At 41.7% G+C, this 18,770-nt stretch overlaps 1 long non-coding RNA gene across 1 annotated transcript in view; it reads left to right on the forward strand.

Moving 5' to 3' along the window:
• Positions 1-18,770, forward strand: part of LOC139793717 (uncharacterized) — a 32,771-nt gene that overhangs the window by 11,838 nt on the left and 2,163 nt on the right. The window contains exon 3 of the long non-coding RNA XR_011724743.1: positions 17,219-17,386. This is a non-coding gene — a long non-coding RNA (uncharacterized lncRNA). The remainder of the gene's footprint in view (positions 1-17,218; positions 17,387-18,770) is intronic.

The raw sequence follows: 18,770 nt of genomic DNA on the forward strand, positions 1-18,770 counted from the left end.
TGAACAGACAGGAATTTTAGTCGAAAGCAGTAGAAAACATAAAAAAATAATTTCTGTAATTTGCTTTCTGTTCTTAACAAGAGCCTGGTTTGCTACAATGTGTGCTGAACTCTTCTCAGCTCTCTCCATTTGCAGGAAGAGGCAATCCTTTTAATACTCCTGAGGGAAAATCCATTGAAGTAATCTTTTTTTTTTTAGTTTTGAAAATATGGCTTGTGTCCTATTTTCCCTAGCAACTGTCAGGTATGAACTCTCTGAAATGTAGACTATCTTCATCATATGGTGTTTTAACAAAGGCTTGTTTTAGCAATGAGTTGCCTGCCCTCACTTCACCCACTTTTTTGTGAAGGAACAGGAGCACTGGTATTAGAAACACTCACACCGTGGCATTAACCCTAAGAGGAATGGGACCCTTGTCCCATTTAGGATGCTGCTGATGTATTTCTTTTCAGAGTCCTGCTTGTGACCTCCCTCTTATGCTGTGGTTTCTGAATCCACAATCAGGAAAACAGTCCATGCTGTCTGGAGCAGCTTTCACCTGAGCAGCTCCAAGGAATGATCTGGACCCTGGGTAACCTCATACTGACATTAGCATGGGAAGTAGCCCCCATCCCTGAAGTAGTTTCAAAGCACAGCTCATTCGGGTTTAATGGAGAAAAAAAGAACCTGTGTCTGCTACGAAATTTTGCAGAGTCCTTTCCATAGTATCTGTATTTCAAAGTTGTTCCTCTTGTTTTCAGTGGAGGATTCCTAGGGTTGCTAAAATTTTTTATCTATGCCTTTTTAGTTTAAAAGGTAGTCAGCTCTTATAAGGAGAAAGTTATGTGACTGGTGAAGGTCACAGCAAAGTGAGAGGTGCCATGTTAACAAGCCTGTTATCAGTGACTGCACCAGGTATGGTTCTGTGTCTGACGATAGGACAGTACAGTAGCCTGATTTGATCTTCATTTTCTCCCTTTAAGTGAGTGTCCTTTCTTGGGTTGCCAAGTTTTCTTGAGTGCAACAAAACATTTGTCATGACCTGAATGAGGTGGGTATAATTACTGTGTAACAAAACAAAGATTCCTTAGCAGTTGTTCAGATTTCAGATACTTAGTACTACTGCTGTACTACAGATAGACAGCTGTAGGTAAATGTGGAAACTGTCAGTCCAGTCCTTTTCCTAGGGTTTGCCAGGATCACAGGGGTACTCATATAGAAATCCATCAAATACTCTTACCTCCAAATATGTGTTAATAATATTCTTAATCTTCATTATATTTTCTCTTGGGCCTATATGCTGCATGAATATTTCTTGGCATGCCTACAGATCTCTTAATTGTTTGTATATTTGGCTTGCCTCAGGCCAACTTCAAATGAATGTGTGCAGGAATCTTTGCTATACGTGGGATTATTTAGATACCATTACTATAGCTGTTCAGTGTTGTTGATCATGTATCATGCCATAACAAAAAAAAAAAAAAACCAAACCCAAAGAAAATGCAGAAGGGCAGTCCTGATGAGTTTTTTATCAAAGTGATAAGCTGGGGAATCCAGTCAATAATACTCACAAGTGTTAGGGCTACCTCTACACATTTCACACTCCTGTTGGCAGAAGTAATTATTTCTGTTTTTTTCAGGGTAGCCTAGAGGCTGTGCTTGCAACTCATTGAGAAATGCCTGAAGTAGCTATTAGCTACCTTGTGTGATAGCACAGAGTTCAGTGTGGCCAGAAGTCTTGCCTTAACACTTGATAAATACACCAGGGACATTTCCTCTCAGGTGAGCTTGCTACTTAGTCTGAATCAGAACTGAACTATCTTTTTTTTTAAAATCTCACTCAGCAGCCCTTCCTTTGGATCTCAGCATTAAGCATGTTGTATCAAGCCCTCTCTTTTATGTGCACTGGAGTGACCCACTTTGGGGATGGGCACCACTGACCTCAATACACCCCAAGCAGTGGAGGCTGTGAGTTTCTGAGGAAATGCCAGTCCATGGGGAGGCAGACATAGATGGGCCTATCAAGTTGGGCCTACAAGATAATGACAGAAGCTGTAAAATATGGTGCTATAAAAAGTTTTCTCTGGGGTACTCAAGCCATTGGCACATCTCTGTTGTGGTTTATGACATTTCTTCCAGGACTGAGAATGAAAGCCCTGTCTTTCAGTGATCAAGGTTATTTACTGTGTGTCACTGTCTTTGAGCTAGCTGTTCCAGACAGGTACTCTCATGTCCTTGTCCTATTCCTGCACTGTTGCTTTGCTTTGCCTTGTCTGTGCTGGTGTTATCTACCACTTCAGGAAAAAAAGACAGGGTATGAAAAATGTGCTGGTGTATTTGCTTGACTGGCACATTGCAGGGGCCAGACTTCTCAAAGAACTTTTGTTCCTGTGTGTCACTGACACTCAAAGAAGGGCAGTTAAGTGTGTGGTTAGGGAAGAGGATGCAAATGCCTGCAGAAGGCTTTCTGATCATAACCAACATGCTCCCATGCAAGCACAAATGCAGATTATAAGGCTCAGTTTTACACCAGTGGCACACTGGCAATGGTCCTGACAGTGTCAGCATTGAGGCTGTGGCAAAAAAGGTACTGAGCTGCATGGATTTTTTCCTAGAGACCATAACATGGCCCTTAGGCCACCATCTGATCTGCAAGAATGAGGTCATACCACAGTTATTATCTGTGATTCAGTTCCTACTAAGTACTTTTTCTGATGGTTTGATTTGGACATATTTCCAAACCGCTCCAAGTGGTTTGTGTGCAGTGATGTGGTGAGTGGCCTGGTCTCAGTCATTCGGCAGGGCTTTTGTAGTTCATTTCTTCTGCAAATAGAAGAGTCACCATCCCTAAAGCAATAAGCAGAATTCCCCACAGCAGCGAGGCAAGCTAGAAGAGTGGCTGCTTGCAGTTTTTGGTTCATTCAGGTTAAAAAATCAACTTTGCGTGTGGAGCAAGAGCGAAGGCCTCTATTGGCTGTCTTTCAAGACACTTTCACCTTCCTTTTCCTCACCTCAGTAACAGGCAGTCATTATTTCTTTTCCATCTCACATACCCTCACCCCATCATAGAGCTACCCTGTCTCTAAAACTATCACCAGGAACTTGTCACCTCTCTCTCTTCCCTGACCCCCAGCATTTTTATCCACTCTCCCTGTTCTCCCTCACTTCTGCGTTCCTTGTCTCTCTCTCCATTTCACTTCTTCCTAGGCAAGATCTGCCCTGCAGAGCTGTGCTGGAATAGAGGCTGCAGGTGGGCTGGGAGAGAGAGAAAGGAGTTAGGCACCTCTAAGTGTAGCATTCTTGATAATTATCCTGGTTATTCCGGGTGAAGAAAGAGAAACAGCTCATATTCTTAGCCGTCACCACCGAAACCTTCCTTGCTGCTCCACCCCAGGCAGCCCTCAGTTCCCGTAAGAGGAGCAGGTCGAGGGGAAGGTTTCAGCGGCTGAACTCCAAAACGCTCCCCGAGAGTCTCTGGGAGGGAGTGTCAGCAGATTTCCAAGCCAGCCAAGACAAGGGCCTCAGCGCATCGCCTGGCTGGCTGACAGCACCTCTAGCAAGCTACGTGTAGGATTTGGCTCTTGTCACACGCCGAGCCTTCCTCTGAACTCGGGGTGTTCGGCTCCATCCACCCCACGGCTCCCTCTGAGCACTTCGGGGGGACACGGGGGCTGTGGAGGCGTTCGGTGTGCAGGAGGTTGGAGCAGCGGGGTGGTGAAAGGGAAGAGCAGAAGTTGTGAAAGAGGTTTCTTTTATTTCAGTGCTTTCTTCCCGCACCCTGTATCCTCTCCACTGAGAGCACTTAGCAGATTCATGGACCTGGACTGCCGTGTGAGTTGAAAGAAAGAAAAAGAGTGGGAGAGTGAGAGAAAACCAAGGGAATCCGTTAAAAATTGCCTCTGCTACCTCATTAATCTTTTGCAGCAAATAATACATGCAAAACTTGGGCTAGCAAAGTCTCCAAAGAATAACATTTTTTGTGAGGTTTTAACAAATTAAAGAAATAAATTAAGTCACTAGCACAGCAGGAAAGTGCTTGAGGCCTCCAGGATTTATATGATTTACCATTGTTCTAAAAATAAACTGGGGAAAAAAAATTGGAAAGTCTTTCAGTTGAAAAATAATATTTGCTTTAAGTGGCCATGTTTTGGTTTTGCTCCCACATGGCGCTTCACTGCCTTCCCTGGCCCTGTGGCTGACTTTTGGAAACAAGGCAAAAAGCAGTAGGAGTGGAGGTAGCAAAGCCATACAGAGAAGGGAGAGGCATGCTGGGCGTTAGCAGAAAGGATGTAAAGCAGAAATTAAAACCCTTGTGCCTCACCCCACTGCAACTGTTGAGAAAACGCATGTGTTAGAGATTAGCAATTGACTTTCTAGCCCCTCTAGGTCCAAACTAGTGGGAGAATATCTGGCAGCCTTGTGAGAGTTTCAGAAGAGAGCTAGCTGGTGCCCCAGATAAATGGCCAGGCTGGTCCCCTTCTCTCTCACTGTATTATGAACTGGTCGTGTTTTTAACAAATAGAACAAGGCTTCCCAGGTGGCCAGAAATCAGAGGAACAAGGCCTGCCTTCTGATTTCCCTTTTCCATGCTCCTTTTTGCAACTTGCAGCAAAGAGTGTAAAGAGAACAGCTTTACCTCTCTATTTTTTATTTCTCCCCTAAAACTGACCACTTCCCCTCTCACTTCAGCTGCTACCTCAGTACTTGGTTCCACTGCCTCTTCTCCCTGGATTTCCTCCACTTCCCATTCACTACCTGCTCCCACTTTTTCTGGTTCCACCCAGGCTTTGCCTTGGGGAAGAACAGCTATGCTAACTCTCTTTCTAGCATGTCCCAGAAGTTGAAACAACTGTTTTTTGTCAAAGCCAGCTGAAATGCATGATCTGGAGGCAAACAGCATTCTGGAGGAGCTTTTTTACAGGTATAAATGATGAGTAGGTGTAGCTTCCAATGAAAGATTATCACTACAATTTAGCATGAATTTCTTGGACTGTAGGCATGGCTCATGCTGAAGCTGAATGCATAGGCATTAAAAAAGACGTAAGTTACAGGATGCTTTCAGTGTTGCAAAGGCAAGGATGCTGTTTTCTGGCATGTCATCTGCAACTTGACTGTTATTGCCCCCCTACTTACCTAAATTCTGCAGTAGTGGGTATTATTTATATGCATGAACAGCAAACTCTGAAACATTTACTCTGACGTTCTGCACAGTTCTTTGCTGCTTCAGCTCTGACACTTGTTCCTCCAATCTCAGTTCCCTTCCCTGTGGAAGCTTCTCATGTGACTCGGCCACTGATTTTGTGTAGATTACCAGTGCTTGGGGTATTTCAATGTGCACAGCAGGCATACACACAGACACATGCATGTGCATGATACTTCCAAGTCAGAGAATGCAAGAACTTCAGTTATCCCTGGTATCTCCAGTTAATCCCCTTGTGACTGTTTTTCTGCTGTAGACTTTAATTACATGTGCTTCTGCTATTTCCCCCCTCTTTTATCCCTGCCTTATTTCGTGCACGGAATGGGCTGTGATCAATTACTAAGCAGCAACTTAATATTTAGTTTTCTCCTTACTGCTCAGTGTGTGGCCTCTAGCCTTATTTACTGCACAGTATTCCAACCCTGCTCTGACGACAAAATGGTTGATTTCCTTATGGGCTTTTCTGTGTTCAGTGTATCTGTGGCTACACAAGTGATTTATGATGGAACTTTTTCTGGTACTTGTCCTCAGCCCCCTGATGATGCTCGCTTACTGCTTTCATTCTTGGGATGGTTTTAGAGTGGAAAAATATGCCAGGGAAATCACAGCTATAGTTTTCTGTGAAGTAAGTGAGCTACTCTATTTTGTTTGTTTGCAATGAGGGCATGCTCTATTTATTATTTAAGCAGTGGGTGAGAAGCAAAGAAAAAGGCTGTTTTATTCTGACTGCTTCAGTTCTGAAGAGAGGGGAAAACTTCCCATTCTTGAAGGCTACAGGGAGGGCAGAAGAGCTTTTATAGAGGGTAGTGTGGAGCATCCCATTCTCCCCATCACATACCCCTAAACATGGAACAAAGCTTATAGGAATCTCCTGAGCATGGCACTGGGCCATGACATCCCCATGTGGGCCTCATGGAAGATCTCCTGGGAGACAGCAGGAATGGTTCAGGGCTCGGAGCTGAGCAGGCCACTATGAAAACTGTAGGATTGAGAAGATTGAGAGCTCCCTGGCATGTGAACACACAGCAGCCAGGAAGGTGCAGTAAGCAAGAAGTGGAGGTGATTTGGATTATTATTTTTTTAAAAATCTCTGTGCTTTCTCTGTTTTGAGTAGCCTGGGTCACATCTGTGCAGATCCTCACCCCTTTGGCATGCTTGGGCTGCTTCCATTAAGGAAAAGGTGTGAGAAGACCACCTCAGAGCACTGGCCAGCTTCAGACTCCTAATGCACCCAAATGCAACCAGCTTGGCAGCAGATGGAATTCTTTGGCCCCATCTGCCTGTGCTGCATACTGTTAAATCCTAGTGGGGATCCTGGCTCTGGGACTCTCTAAAAAGCTTGTACCTCTTGCTAGTTCTATGATAACTCCTAAGTGTTTTGGGGAGGTAAGTGCTTTGTGGTGCTGGCGTTTTCCCCTGAGGAGACGAGGGAACACATCTGGTTCCTGCAGGGCTGCAGCAGCAACCACTGCCTGTAAGGAAGACCTTAGACATTGTGTGAGTTGGAGTCGTGTGTTTAACAAGGATGGTGTTTGCTGGACTGAGGATGACAAGTAATAAACCCTCCTTTTCCTGCAGTTAGCACGTCAGCATGGTGTTTAAAAGTATCGGTGGCTGTGGGGGGCTGAGGCTCAGTCAGTGTTTAGCATAAGCCTCCAGCAAGCTGAAGAGGTCTCTCACTCAGACCATGTTAGGATGTTTGAAGCTAGTGGGGAGACTGCCAGGTGCTAATTGAATGTGGAGAAGAAATATTTTTCCTGTTTAATGTTTTATTGAGGTTCTCCTTTACATAACCCTACTAGGAGAGCTTTATTTTGTGTTTTAAAGGCCAACAGGGGTATATGAACCAAGAGATTGCTGGAGGTAGATACAAGACCTGATTGGAGTTTTCCACAGCAGGTGACTACACAGAGGGCCTCTCGCAGCTTCCTTAAGTGTGGGGGACATCCTTTAACAGCCATCTTTTAAAACACAGGGAAAGATACCTGCATGCATGATATCCCAATTCCACCACTGTGGGAAAAAAAATAATCTTGCTCTCAGTCACTGTAGTGTAAAGCCCAGGCTTGGCAGGAACAAAGGTTCAGTCTCCTCTGAATTGCTTGCTCTCTAAACAAGCTGTATGTTGTTGAAACAGAAGAACCCATTTTCCACTGGGACTTCAAGTAATTTCTATTGAGCCCTGGGAGTTTCTAAGCTACCAGATTATGAAATTGTTTTTGTTAAAACAGGAAGGGGATTCCAGGGCGTGGAGATTTTGAGTTGGATCTTATGATGGGAGCAAAGGGTAGATCTGCAACTAGTTTCAATGTCTGGAGGTATATCAAGGTAGGGACAGAGATGCTGGTAGACTCCCCTTTAGCACTTGCCATGTGAGCAGAGAACAGCTGTGTGGCCCTTTCAGCACTCTGATGCTTAACTCTAGTCTTGAGTACCAAGAATCTGAAGCAACAGGTTTCTGGAGCAGTAGGACAGGTTCTGTTGAAGTAACTGTGGGATGACCTTCAGGCATCCAGGCTAAACAGAAGCTAATGAATGCTTTATGGGCAGCAAATTTAGAAAGAGATTTAATTATTTTATTTTTATTATTTTAAAGAAGGCAGCCTGGAAGCTGTGGCTGGCTCTGAACCAGGGCTTCAGCACACTAAAGGGAAGGCATAGGGTTAAAAAGGGCTGACCCAGGTGGAGGATCTTCCACATCTAGCCTTGGCTTGGAGTCCAATTTCTGTGATAAGAACCATCTTTAATGTAAAGTTAAAAAGATAGTATGGAGATGAAACAGTGAGAAATAAAAGAAGTCTGGCCAAAATTTTCATTTACATAGGCTGTGTAAATCCTTGTCTCAAGCTGTAGTTGATCTATTTTTACTTTCTTTGCTTCCCAGAGGCAAAAATAATAACTCCATGCCCAAAAGGCTGATTTTCCCAGCATTACCAAAACCAGAATGAATTCCTCATTGGCTAATGTCACAGAAGTTTCTTGTCTAAAAATCTAGAGTTTTGTAAGCATCAGCACTGTGGACAGAAAGGGGCCAACTAAACCCCAGGCCCTAGGTAAGTTTGGATCTTTATCGAGATTGGATATCTCTTTACTGTGATCCTGGTTCCTCTGCTTGATGTCTTTCCAAGGTTCTCCTGTATTCATTTTATCCTTGACAGGCTCGTGATCATCTCCCAGCACTTGTATTAAAAGGTTTGGAAAGGGAACAGCTGAATGCAATCTTCAGATAAATGCAGCATACCACTACCACAGATAAACACTCGTTCCCATGAACAAAAAAGTGAAGCCTGCAGTTCTGAAAAACTTTTCCATTCTTAGATTTCTTCCTACAGAATAGTGAATATGATGCTAACACAGTTGTGATCCTGTAGTGTGGTGAGCTGGGCTGTGGAAACTCTTAGGTACATACCTGCTGTTTGGCTACCCAGAGGATTATTATGGCTTGGGTCAGGAATGCTCTGTCAGGTAGTATGCTGCTAGGGCTTAGTGGCTTGAGCCTTCCCCTAAGCCTTCTCCTTACCCAAAAGAGAAGAAATGAACTGTATATTCCACCCCTGATGCAGCAGAAGTAAAGGAACAAATGTATCCATCTCTGCTGGGCCACATTCACATGCACCTGTTGGTTCCTCAGTGCCAAATCCTGCTATGAATTCCAGCTCTGCACGCTGTTAGAAATGGCAGAAAGAGATAGATATCTGTGTTGCTACATATGCATATGGTTTGGGGTTTTTTTGTTTGGTTGGTTTGGGGTTTTTGTGTGTGTGTTTTTGTTTTGTTGTTGTTGTTTGTTTTGGGTTTTGACCTGCAGCATATGGTGAAGTTTGCTACATCCACAAGGAACTCACATACCCATCCATGATGTGACATATATTTTCCCCTTAAATATAAAACCTAGTTTTACACTGGGCTCAATTTGTTACTAGATCCTCAAGATCATTTTTGCTACATAGCTATGCAGGTATGTTTGGCATTTTGGGGGGTTATTTTTTGTTTGGTTTTGATTCGTTGGGTTTTTGTTATTTGTGGGGGTGGTGGTGGTGGGTTGGTTTTGGTGGGTTGTTTTGGGTTTTGTTTTTTTTTTCCAATTTCTGCTGTTCCAGGGTGTTGATTCTTTTTTTTTTTTTTTTTTTCACTCTTTCATTGCTATTGTTTTATCTCTATAAACAGGGCAGAGGCAAAATTATGCCCTTTTTACTGTAAGGCCCAGCTCAGAACTGTGATACCTGTGTAAGAGCTCATGCATTGTGAGTTGCTGAGTGCACATACATTCAGTTGTGTACACTGCAGCTGCATCTTCCTGATTGCATGTGTGCAATTACTGTCTGTCCATGGCTTTGGGTGTCCAGGTTTCCAAATGTTCAGAAATCCCACATAAATATGGTGTAACAAGAGATACCATGAAGGGTGCTAAACTTCTTGGCATTCCCAGGAATCTGATTTTATTTTATAAAACACAAAGTTTAGGTCACTTTGTAGCTCCGGAATCAGATGGAAGTACTCTGTTTACTTAAACAAGGAGTTGGACTGGACCCATAAGAGATCTCATCTCATCTCAGATGTGGCAGTTTCATTTACCATTTCATATTTCATTTCTACTTGTTGGGCCCTTGACTGATTAGCTGCTGAAAGAATTCCTGCAAGTTGCTTTAATTTTTGGCACACCTTACGTACTGCCCATCGTCCATGCCAAAGCCCTGATCTCTTTTTATGGAGATGGTCCCTCACGCTCCACTTATTGTTGCTGAGAGAGCCTGTTCCCAGTCCTTTGTAGCCACTTGATTTGTTTTAATCACTAGCTGAGGTATATTATTGTGTATCTTCTGATATATATATATAGTATATCTTCTGATACAACAGCGTTAGAACCATCTCTATGTTACTGCGGTCATGATAAATGTCACTGTTACTTGTCTACCACTCAAGTTCTGATATCTATTGCAGAGCTAAAGGCAGTGTAACAGACTAGGTAATATCCTAGGCTGGCATGTCTGCAGCCTAGAACACAACAGGCCAGTTCACTCTTTCAAAAGACCAGTTCCTGAGAAATATTTATTAGCCCTTTGTTTAAAAAAACTGTATGGAGGACATGCCACAGCGTTGCTGTGAATACCCTGTCCCAGCACCTGATTTCTCTGCAGTTAGATTTCCCTGATGTCCAACATACTTGTATTAGTTGTAACTCTTGTTCTCTCCCCAGTGGCCACAGAGGCACTCAGTAATAACCTGTTATGTACCAGATACATGGGGAACCCTATAACATAGGTATTTCTGCTGTGGTTGTGAGAAGCCTTTTGGGGCCCTTTGTCTGCCACATATTTCCTGTCTGACCTCAGACAAGTCTGTTAACCTCTGTGTTTTGTTGCCTCAAAGGGACTCTGTGAGAGCAAGTTCACTGATGTTTCACGGGTGTTCCAATACTGCACTGACAGGAGCTACATATGTGAATAGAGAGAGAGAGAGAGAGAGAGAGCAGGCATACATTAATCTGGTAAAAGATTGATATTTAACTCAGTAATGCTCCCAGATAAATGTCAAAGACATTTTATCAGCATGTCTCTTATCTCGGGAATTTTGTTTTGTTCCATCCTACTTTACTTGTTGGTTTTGGGGTTGTTTTGCAGCTTCCTGGAAAAGAAAACTTTAAAAACAGAAACAGAAAATGTCTGATAAAAGTTATAACCAGCTCTGACTGTCCGTGGTTATGACAGCTGACAAATATCACCTGATTATGATTTACAGATTCCTGGGAGATGTGGTGCTGCATCTCAAAGAACTAGAATAACTCACACAATATGCTTCCCGGGAAACAGTGTAATGTATCCACCCGCTTCATGCTCTCCTAATTTAGGACATGTGTAGTGTGTATTGTTGAACTGGCCAACTGGTTATGTTCCTGTAAATCTCATTCTCCACCTTACAAAACACCCTTGATTGACCTCTTTCATGAAAGCTGGGTTTTGAGTCCACCTCTTGGGAGGAAGATAGATCACACTATCCATTTGCTGAAGCACTCTCCACAAAGAAAAATGCAATGTTTAGTCCTTGTTATTTCATTGGGCAGCCTTTTCAAGTTCGGTGACCCACTTCTGCTTCCCTTTAAACCGTGAGCAGTATTTATTTATCCCTTTTCAAACACAATAATTTAATTAAGAAACTAATCATCAGTGTTGAAATGATCTTTGAACTACACCCCCATCAGTGAAGGAGATTTGTGAATGCATTATACAGAAAAGATCCTATTATCTAAAAAGCTTTCTACTAAAAGGATTCTCTCTGAAAAGTGAGACTCGAAATTCTGCCGTAAATGTATAGAGATGTGAACATTATTTATAGAGTCTGAAAGGTATTCCAACTGAATCTGGCAAGTTGTCTAGGTTGTGTATTAAAAATAAAACTCAAGTTCAAAGGATTTCAGAAGCATATGGGATATTTGGGAGTCTGAATGACAGACTGTGAAGGTACCTGTATAATAGATAGAGATTTAATGGTCTAAGCTGCCTGTTCAGTTGGTGGAGAGAGATTAGCATGTTCCAGATAGGTTCCATTTTCTTACACACTTGTCTTTGGATGGGAATTTATTGGCTCATCATCCCAAGCATTAACAAAGCATCTGTAGTTAATCATTATCATCACTTGCCCATTCATGTTCTTCCAACTTCAGATCAAGATAGCATTTCTGAAAACTGCCTTGGGCAGAAAGTGACAAGATCCAAAAAGGAGGGTCCCACCTGTGCACACTCACTCAGCCCTAGGAACTGCACTGCTGGATGTGCAACAGGACAGATACAACAGGAGTATGTCCTCTCCAGCAGCTAAGTGAACATCAGCACTAGAGGACCTAGTTCATAAATCCGAAATAGCTTCTGGGGTAAAAAGACTGTGACGTTTAGCCCAATGTAGTCAAGAGACAGTTGTGTTTCTAGACATGTTGAGCAAAGTTGAAGTTGCCTCGGTCAGTGCTCTGGAGTAGGACTCTGCAGTTATGCAAGAGACAAATCATTTTCTTGCTGCCAGGCCCCTCCACTCGATCTAAGTGTCACTGTGGACCCCTAACTGTAAGCTTAGATCCAGTCCTTTGTCATTTGTGAACTTGAGCTGCCAAGTGGAGATAACCAATTAGCCCTATCCAGATGCAGTTTTAGAATCAGGGTCTGATAGAGAGATACATGTGCGACCTTATTTTTTATGGCTTTGGATCTTGTGACTGAATTATCCTGTGTCTAAGAAGGTGTGAGCTCTATTCCAGGGTTTGGTTGTAGTTGAGAAATTCCTCAAAGGGCTTGCCTCTGGGGACTCTATGGTGACTAATACGTAAGACAAAAGAGCTTTCCTTAGAGGTCTCTTTTGTTAAAAGCACTACAATTATTTCCTGTACTGACACCTTACTTTCACATTATTTGTGGAAATTCATCTATCACTTCTTACTCCTCAAGCACATTGACTTGAAATGAGCCAACAGGTTCAAAAGGCTTTGGTGTGGGAAGAGAAGTTGCATAGATGATGCCAGACAGGCTGAGGAATCCTTTTAGCAACTTGATGACACCCCCAGTTAAGTATGCCAGTAGCTACACTCCTGGGGTCTAATGGCATGAGCTTGCTCAGAGGTGCAATGAAGGAGTTAATATCCTTGCACTTTCTATTGCCTCATTTGCTTAGTTATATATTATGTACTCCATGTGGGTTTTTTAGGAAAAAGAGAAATAAAAATGAGAATAAAGCTGAAAAGAGATGACTACCATTTTTTCCATAAAGAGCAGATTGCAAGAGTGTGGCATTTTTCCCACACATCTTGAATAGTTTTAGGTTTGGGCTTTTTGAGGAGTTTTTAATTAATTTATTGTTTAAGTAACTCTAATGAGAAGAGCCCCTGACACACTGATTCTAATGAGGATTGCATGTGCTCTGTGTCTTTCTCATTGTGGCCTGTATCATTTAAACATCTTAACCAACATGTGCTGTGGCAGATTTCACTTATTTCTGCTTAAATTAAAGCTTGTCAGTTTGGGCGCTTAGAAGCATGCAAATATTTAAGAGAGATTTGACATTCACTGCTGAAATCGATGCACTAAATATCTGGCATCAATGACATTATTTGAGAAGGGTTAGAAATTCTTGCTGTGTTGTACAGGCTGGATGTTCTGGACTTAAAGAAAAAAATGTGCTTCACCTTCTGTGTTCATAATTAAGGACTCCACCAAAATTTCAGCTTGTTTTTCTTCTGTATTTTCTCTGAGCAATGTGTGACTGTTTGAGTTCCTTAAAATTGCTGCTAGGAGAACAAACAGTACCAATATCTGAGAAATAGTTGGAGCAATAGCACGATTTAGTTGTAAAAGGAATGGCATTTCCTTATGGTCTCATCCTCCAGAAATGCAAGGGAAGATGGCGCTGAGCTGGAAAAATCTGATGGATCCTTGGATATTTGAACAGCTCCAACCACAGGACATGAGGCTTAATATCCCATGTGCATGCAGATTTTCTTCTTATGGGTCTAGCAAAACAGCACATTGTGTGTAGTGTGTACATGGCAGTGTACAGCAGGCAGACCTTTCTGTGCTGGAAGCTACTTGTTGTTGACACATTGAAGTAAAAAATGGGTGTTAATACAGAGGTATTACACATCTGAGATTAATCTTAATTGTAATGTAATATAATTAATGTAGTGCTACTTAGCTGGCCACTACAAAAGGGAGCAGAAACCAAATACTCAAATACCAAGAGGGAGTCCTTGCTACCAAATGTAGAGTATTTTCTTTTGTCATACAGAATCAGTATACATCAGATACACGTGTAGTAGGCAACCAATTTTATTGTAGGAAGAATCAAAGGATAATTTGGGTTGGAAAGCACCTCAGGAGGCTCCAATGTCCTGCTCTAAGCAGGAATTGCCATCAGATGAGACCAGGTTGCTCAGGTCTTTATCTAGGTGGACCTTGAAAACCTCCAAGGAGGATGCAAGCTTGATTGTCCTCAAGGGGAAAAAAAACCCAACACATTCCTTATAACCAGTCAACTTGTCTTGTTTGAATTTATGCATTGTCTTCCTACCATGTGCCATTGTACAGAGCCTGGCTCTGTCTTCTTGACAACCTCCTTGCTTAGCAATGTGGTGCTCTGCTGAGCACTTATTGTTACTGAGGTGTAGAGAGGAGGCCCAGTGTTCTGCAATCTCAATGGTATAAAGGCAAGTAATGGGTATTAAATAAAGCATTTCTTCTTCCAAAGTCTTGTATATTGGCCTACTTTTCTCAGTTGCATCACTCCTTTCAAAACATTTTTTTGTTCAACATCAGAATCATGAGTTTCCTGCAGCTCAAAGACTCGGAGTTGGGGAAAGAGAACACTTTGATCTGTATCGATTTATCTTGTTTGCAATTAGACACAGGAAAAAATGCCACTTCCCACCTTGGCTTTTTTTATTTTCTGAGTTTTATTCCCTGTTCCCTTTAGGATCTGACCTCTAGACGTAACCATCTGTCGTTATAGGTTGGCTGTTTCAGGCTGTATCTCTTTAAAATTTCTTATTTATCATCAAACTTTGTTTAGACAGTGGTACAAGGTCTGAGCACAGCCTCCTCTGCATACTCAGCTCACTCTCAGTCCTGTTGCCTCTGACTGTTGTCCCTTGCAACTGATGTACATCCCACTGTCATGTCTGGGTAGCTTTGAAGTAGCAGTAACCAGATGCTTGACTAACTCAGCTCAACCTAGGTGAAGGTCAGATCTGTTGTGCAGAGCTATTTATAGTTTCAGGGAAGCTGCAAAGGAAGTGGTGGGTAGAACACTGCTGGGAAAGATGGAGCTGACAGAGCTGAGCCAGCTTTTGAGCTTTCTTGTAAAGGAATCTTGCTTTGTGTGAGAACTCAGGACAGATCCAAGTGGAGGTGTAGTTTGATCCAGGAGAAGCTATATGGAGAGCGGATTCCTTCTTCCTGAAATGTTGTGCAACTCCTGCCTCTTCAAATGTGCTCCTCCATGCTCTGGGCTCACCTCTGTGATCCTTTCTTTCCTCCAGCTCATCTGGTTACAGGCCTGTAATAATCCCTGTTAACAGGCTCCTGGGGTGCTGGAGTTCTGGATGTTTCATACCAACTGGTATATCTTCACTTTTGGTTAAGAACACTGATATGTAAAGGTGAAATGCCAGGGTACTGCCCTTGTGCTTTGCAGTACTGCTGTTCTTTCCAGTTGCCTTGACCCCTGTTAATCAAAAAGCTTAGGAGGGTCTCAGGAACTTCCCACACTCTGAGTTCCTCTGCATTTTATTCTTACTGATTATATTCAGTTAATTTCTCTCTCTGAAAAGCTGGAAAGGCTTCTTCCAGCTTTGGTGCTGCGCATTAATTCTTAAGCGTAAATTGGCTTAAAGAAAAGATGAATTGGTGAGTAGTCTGGAAACCTGAGGCACATTGCCCTTTTGAGTAATGATCTGCATATGGAAGGGGGAGGAAAATATTGCTATTGGGGCCTCTGTGGCCTGTTCATGGGTAAATAATTATTTACAAAACAATGATTTGGAATTAAAAGTCAGCTCAGAGGTCTAATGTTGTACAGCAGTCCAACAGGGTTAATCTGGGAAGCTTGTGAAGTCAGTCAAAAAGTAAATTCATCAATTAACAAACCCACCCTGGTTAAGTTTTTACTTTAGAAAATAGACAGAAAAATAAAGCAGTGTTGATTATGGAAGTGGAGAAAAGCATCCTCTAGGCCTGTAACATTTAAAGACACAGAATCTTGTACAGCAGATGGACCAAGCCCAATGCTCTACAGAGCGTATATAAATGCACGCGAATTTATCCTTTTGAGTGATGAGTATGTAAGCTCTGCTAGAATTTCCAGCACATGAAAGACTTCAAAATTAACTAAGTTTTTATGGCATGTGTTGCAAACCACCAAAGTAGGGATGGAGAGTCAGGCAAGGTCCTTGGGAAGGCAGAGGTATCCCGGTAACCTTTATTATTTTGGATATCTCCCTTTCTCTGTTTCTGTTTCTCAAGTCAAAAATGAAGATAATGCCAAGGTCCAGTGGGCAATATCAGTCTTTTTTGTTCCTATTTTATAGGTTAGATTTATTTTTAAAAAGACATAGTTGGCTCAACTACAGCCTTTGTGAGGGTAAGATGGGTCCTTCTACCCTTTATATCCATGCAGTAGTTCCAAGGAGGAGGTAGAGTAAGGCAGACAGGGAGGAGCAACCACTCAGTAAGAGAGGCCTCCAGACTGGTGAGCAGGTTGGAGATAACAGAGGTAAGCAAAAAAGTAGACTAACAATCATTTGTCTCTGGGGTGGGAAGAAGCAGCTTTGTAGGAACCAGAAGGGACTATACATGGCTTGCTGTAGTCCTAATATTGACTTCATTGAATGAAACCAGGCTAGAAGGCAAGGACTTTCCTTTTAAGGGAAAACTGATTTATGTTATCAGTTGATTGGTTACTGTGTTTGAACTAGTTCTTATGGTTTACACTGCTTTGAGAAATTAAGGGTTTTAATTTATATCCTAGAAAAATATGATTAGAGTCTTGCTGAATGCTGCAGAGTTCGTAAGAAATTAATACCTGAAGGTGTGCTCTTCTCCTCCACTGACACCTGAATACAAGCAGAAACAATGAAATTTCAGCTTCTTTTGACTGAAGTGGAAACAACTCCAGACAATTAAACAATGACAATTATCTTTCATTCTATGAGCTCTTTTTGTTCCCATCTGTACCTTTGCTATATCCTTTCTGATGCTGAGGTGAAGGCTCTTTGGAAACAGGGCCACCCTCTGCTTCTGCATCTCTGGAGGTGGGCAGATCACTGCATAGTGCTGCTATAGAATGGTTTTCATCAACTTCAAGTCCCAGCAGGGAATGTAATTCTCCATAGATGGAGAGGCAACTTTCCAGGCTTTACCCAAAAGAAACACACAAAAGAAAATGTGCAATAGATAGTTTTCTTTCTTTTGATCCCTTTTTCTGTAGATAATACTTGTCAAATTTAACTCAAATAGTCCCAGTGAGATGCAGTCTATCAGTTCTAATATTTTATATGTCTTCCAGACATAAACCTTCCTTCTTGCCCATTCCTGAAAAATCCACTATACTAGATTCCCAAAATCTAATCTGAGCCTACCTGGAAATCAAGACCCCAGTACTGGGGGTATATGTTCATCAAGATGGTGGGAATTCTGAAGGATCTCATCACACAAAGTCACCTTTTAATTGTAAGTAAGAATATTTGTTCTTATGCCTTATGGCTCTAGAATTTTGTTGGACCCTCTTCATTTTTGAACGCTTTAGGCAATACTCCATGATACTTTGACCAACATTTAGAAAAATGGTGTCTATGTCTTCTTCTCAGAGCAAAAAAATTAATTTTTATGGAATGGGAGTAGAGGTAGAACTGAATAAGCTAGTTGCAATGGAAATAGTCTTTCCAAGCACTGGAAAAGCTAGATACTTGCAAAAGCATGTGGTCTCATTTCCTGAGCCTGTGAGAAAGGGCACAAATGGTTATATAGCTAATTCCTGAACATATGCTTGCTTCCTCATGTTTCTAGAAGGCAAAGGGTGGAATACATGTGTAAGTCAGGTCCAGCATTTCTCATTATGTCACTTAAAAGTTCAAAACCAAAGCAGACATCTTAAAGGACCAAAAAAAAAAAAAAATGCTAAGAAGTGAACTAGAGTAAATTAGAGTAGTTTAGATGCTTCTGAACTGGTCTGGAAAAGAAGAAAAGTAACTAACAGACTCCTTCCTCATTTGTCAATAGGGTTTATTTAGTTTTTTATGGGGTTTTTTAGTTTTGTGTTGCATTTTTTGTTTTTTGTTTGTTTGTTGTTTAAAACTTCTCGGAACTTTTGGAGTTACATTTTTTCAGTGTCTAACAAAATGATCAATGTTGTAATTTTATGTAAGAATCATACTCTGTTCTGAATTACTCCTCCAATATTCCTGCACTGTTTTCACAACACTTCCAAGTCAATTTGCTAAAGTTTGAAGTAGAGATAGGAACAAAGTGGGAGTATTTTTTTTTTTGGTTGGTTTGGTTAGTGGGGTTTATTTAAGAAAGAAACTCGAAAGGAATCTTGCATCCTCTGAGGCAGCACCAAGGTGGAATCCTGCAAACATAGGTTTGTTTGCAGTGAATTCACAATTCATATTCAATTTTCTGCTTTTATGTGAAAGGTTTCTGGATTTCAGAGCCTGATGGTGGGGTGACATTGAATATAAGATTGTGTAGCACTTCATAGAACTCTCCTTTTATTAGCAGCTCTATAATCACATTAAGTTAGACTGAAAATTTGAACTAATTCTTTCCCTTGAGGTTCAGGCTCTTATAATGGTAAAAATCTGTGAAATAGGATAAATACAATTCAATAATTATATTGATAAATAAAATGAAAATCAACTAATTGTGTCATTCAGTCAGTTGCCTGCCTCTGTTGTTGCTGCCTTTCTGCATCAGCGGCTGCTAAACTTTTTCTGTCACACTTCAATAAATTTAATTGTGCAGAATAAATGAGCTAATTTTTGAAGTCACAGGCTCTGTTTGCAAGATAAGGATGGTGATTTATTGACCTCCTCTAACTCTGTAAGGGTGTCACCCTG

Source organism: Heliangelus exortis, chromosome 2, assembly GCF_036169615.1.
Source record: "Heliangelus exortis chromosome 2, bHelExo1.hap1, whole genome shotgun sequence".
NCBI lineage: Eukaryota > Metazoa > Chordata > Aves > Apodiformes > Trochilidae > Heliangelus > Heliangelus exortis.